Source organism: Crocuta crocuta, unplaced genomic scaffold (genome assembly GCF_008692635.1).
Source record: "Crocuta crocuta isolate KB4526 unplaced genomic scaffold, BGI_CrCroc_1.0 scaffold1035, whole genome shotgun sequence".
Taxonomy (NCBI): Eukaryota; Metazoa; Chordata; class Mammalia; order Carnivora; family Hyaenidae; genus Crocuta; species Crocuta crocuta.
In genome coordinates this window covers 8,463-12,425 of record NW_027530194.1, presented here as the reverse complement: position 1 = coordinate 12,425, position 3,963 = coordinate 8,463, and the positions used below count along the sequence as shown (strand labels likewise).

Below are 3,963 nucleotides of genomic sequence, written 5' to 3'. Positions count from 1 at the left end.
TATGTGGGTCATTGCCAATATATTACCTGGTATGAACAGAAATCAAGACAGTGTCCTAAGGTCCTGATCCATTTAGCATCCTGGCGAGAGTCCGGAAGCTTTTTCCCACATTCTGCCCCAGGTGTCTGTCTGTCACACTGACTGAATTGATGACAGGAGTCCAAGCAGGGAGACCTAGGAAGGATTTTCAGTCACCTGTGCTTTTTCTCATGACCACCTGATCCCAGGGCCCTCAGGCCCCTTCAGGCTCTGCTGCTTCTGCCAACAAGGACATGCCATTTCTAGGTCCTCGCTGTGTGGTGCCTGAGCTACAGCCGAGACCCCGGTGACCCAGAGTCAGCAGCTGCCACCTAGTCCCCTGGGTTCTCTAGTGTCTTCTTCCTCAGACTCAGAATGTGCAGTGGCTGCTCCCCAGACCAACAGCACATGTGGGCAGTGGGGCCGTGAGAGGAGAGAGGTTTGTGTTCAGGGCTGAACCACTGTGCGAGGAGCATGTGTAACTTGCTGGCAGTAATAGACTCCAATGTCCTCAGCCTCCACCCTGCTGATTCTCAGGGTGAAATCTGTCCCTGACCCGCTACCACTGAACCTGTCTGGGACCCCAGAGTACCGGTAGGAAGCCGCATAGATGAGTGGCCGTGGAGACTGGCCTGGCTTCTGCTGGTACCAACTTAAATAGGAGTATCCATCACTGTGCACGAGGCTCTGACTGGCCCTGCAGGAGATGGAGGCCGGCTGTCCAAGGGTGACAGGCAGAGAAAGTGGAGTCTGGGTCAGCACGACATCCCCACTGGATCCTGAAGGAAGGAGAGAAATGCAAGATTACATGCAAACATGATAAGTCATTTTGAAAAAATTTTACATTAGTAATTATTTCAGGATAAATCATTTTTTCATGATTTTTATTAATATCCCCAAGTATCCAATTCCAAAAGAGATGCTAAAATTTGTAACACGCAGAGGGGTTTCTACTCTCATCTACAACATCTCATTTTCTCTATGTCATTGTCTTTCCTAGAACATAGATAGATCTTTGTTCCTTCTGGAATGTTCCTGACTGTCATAGACCTACACAACACATTCCCCTTCCCAGACTGCAGGACAGAGGTCTTGCAACACTTGGTCAAAATAGGCATGGAGTGCAGTGGTGTCTCCAGAGCTCTCCCTCCCCACACTGTGTTCCTCTCTCACCCCTCCACCCTTCACCCTCACCTGGGATCCAGAGCACCAGCAGCCCCAGCAGCTGAGCAGGGAACCTCATTGTGAGGAGTTTATGTGATGAGTCCTGGTCCCTCACTTCAGGATATGAGCTGATCTTTTATGTCAGGTGGGAAGGTTTTATCTGAGACCCTGTGCCTTTGTCCTCCCTTAGGGAACAATATGCAAATCTCCTTGAGGGCACAGCAGCCTGGGAGGAGGAGGAGGAAGGGGGGCTCCCACATAGGCAAAGTAATATAACGTGGCTTTGTTTGAAGGGAAACTAAGACATAAAGTCCCTGCAGCCTAAAGAGTAAAGGCGCACATTGAGGTACCTGGCAGCTTAAACGACTGGGGCACCCAGGTGCCACAAAGAGGAGTGGAATTCTAAGCAAACATTGAACTCTGTCACTTGGAGTTCTCATTCTCCACGTAGTCACTGGCAGTATTTGATCACCTTCTATGTACTTCAGGATTGAGCAAATAATGAAATATACTGTAGATAATTGAGCTGGTGTGGTCACCAGCAGGCATTGGAATTACAATCCGATGATGAAGGAAAAATCGAAGGGGACATGTGGAACTCTTCCATAAGCACTTATATTTTTTTCTGACTTTGAGTTTTTTTCATTGCAATGCCATAATGTGCTTGGAACTAATTTAGACTCACCTAAAATTTCACAAACGACAGCAAGTTCCTATTGACTCTTGCATGGCTTCCCCTGAACTTATCATCTCACATAACCATTGCCTACCTAGCAGAACTGAACATGAACACTAACACTGTGCTGAGAACTAATGCCAAAGCCATGTGGGGACCTCAACGACTTTCCCTGCTGGAGGGGGGTTTGCAGCCTTGGTGCCGTGGAGAACAGTGGCCCCTACCTTTAGAGTCCATACTGCTGAGAGTCAAGGAGAAGAGCCCTGGGGAGCCATGTGTGAGACGCTTCAGTCACGCTGTCCCGGACATGGACCCTCTGATGAAAGAGACTCCGGGGCTTGAGACCCCACTCCGAGGACCTACCTGACCTCCTCCAAGGACTCACCACTGCTTGCATCTCCCCCAGCTCGGTTCTTCTCTGAGAGAAGCAGCTGATGACTGAGCCTTGGAGGAGACAGCTGTTCAGTGGAGCAGAACAGCCAACCCCACTCGGGAGGGTCGTATTTAGGGCAGTCACTCTGCGCAGGGTCCCAGTGTGCGTTCTGTGCCCAGATGTGGGCATGATGTCTCCACGCCCCATGTTCTTGATTGTGCATGTGACTACTGTCCCTGACCCACTGCCGCTGGCCTGGACTATGCCCCTGGAACCCTGTGGACACCATACATGTCAGCGGTTACAGAGATGGGTGTGGCTTCTGCTGGAAACCGGGAAGGAAAGTATGTCTAGTGCCATGGTTGGGACTAAGACTGGCCATGTAGGAGATGGAGACAGTTCCTCCCAGGGCCAGAGACAGGAGAGATGGAGCCTGATTCAGCACAGATGCCCATGGGAGCCTGGAAAAAGAAAGAAACATACCATGGAAAATTAAATATGGAAAAAGAGTTCTGAAATGAAGAAATGATGTATCAGGAGCACCTGTGTGCTTCAGTCTGTTAAGTGTTCAAATCTTGGTTGCACAGGCTGGGCACAGCTGTGGGGCTATGTAATCTCAATAGCACAAACGAGGTGCTTGTCTGCCAGGTGCCCATGCCTGACCAGAGTAGCCCAGATGGACCTGCACAGGACATGTGTTTCCATTGCAGGGGGCATGGGCCAGAATTACTCTACTGTCCTTTGAGTAATGTGTCTTGTGTTCTCTTCCATGCTTGTAACATGCTTTCCTTGCTGTCTCTCCATCTAACGTAGGTTCTATGGAGAAGGGCACAGTTCAAGAAGATAGCTCTCTGCATCTGGTCCCCTGGGATATTACTGAGGCCAGACAGCTTTGTCTTTGATCTGCTTTTCAGATTCCCTTGGTATGGTATGTTGACAGCACAAAGACAGAACCCAGGGTATCTACAGAGTTTCTCCTTGATATTTGACCATGTACTGACCGATATATGTGTGTGAAGTATCTACTGGGTTTGTACATTTTTCACCATCTGAACTTGGGAAAAATAAAATGAACAGAGCATCATGGGCTTTTGTGACAGCTTCAAGCAGTCTGTGGTGTATACTTGGAGTTATGAGAAGAAAATGTGTAGAGGGGAGTACAACATTATTTTTAAAGATATTGGCCATATTTTTTCCAATTTTATGAAAACCTTCCTAAGGTTTGCATACTTAAAAATCCAGAGTTGGTTGGATTGTTTGTTCTTTTAGTTTTGATGTGAGGTCTTTGTATATTTTGGACATTACCCCCTTGTTGGATAGGTCATTTCCATATATCTTTTTCCATTCATTGGGTTGCTTTTTTGTTTTGTTGATGGCTTTCTGTGCTTTTTGAGCTGGAGTGGATTCAATAGTTTATTTTGTTCCTTTTCCCCATGCCTGAGGAGACATATTGATAAATATGTCCAATGTCCAAGAGATTAGTACCTATGTTTTCTTTTAAGACGTTTATGGTTTTGAGTTTGACATTTAGGGCTCTAATCCATCTTGACTTTATTTCTGAGGGTGGTACAAGAAAGTGATCCAGGTTCATTGTTTTGCATGTAGTTGTCCTGTTTTCCCAGTATCATTATATATATATATATATACATATATATACATATATATGTATACTATACATACATATACATATATATACTATATATATGTGTGTGTATATATATATATATATATA

General features: G+C 46.4%; 1 pseudogene across 1 annotated transcript; it reads right to left on the bottom strand.

The window, feature by feature from the left end:
- Positions 1-465: 465 nt before the first annotated feature.
- On the bottom strand, positions 466-1,310 carry LOC144232463 (immunoglobulin kappa variable 2-30 pseudogene; annotated as a pseudogene). The gene is made up of 2 exons (XR_013335398.1): positions 1,213-1,310; positions 466-797 (listed from the first exon to the last, which is right to left on the bottom strand). The product of XR_013335398.1 is annotated as an immunoglobulin kappa variable 2-30 pseudogene (transcript).
- Between the last annotated feature and the right edge of the window lie 2,653 nt (positions 1,311-3,963).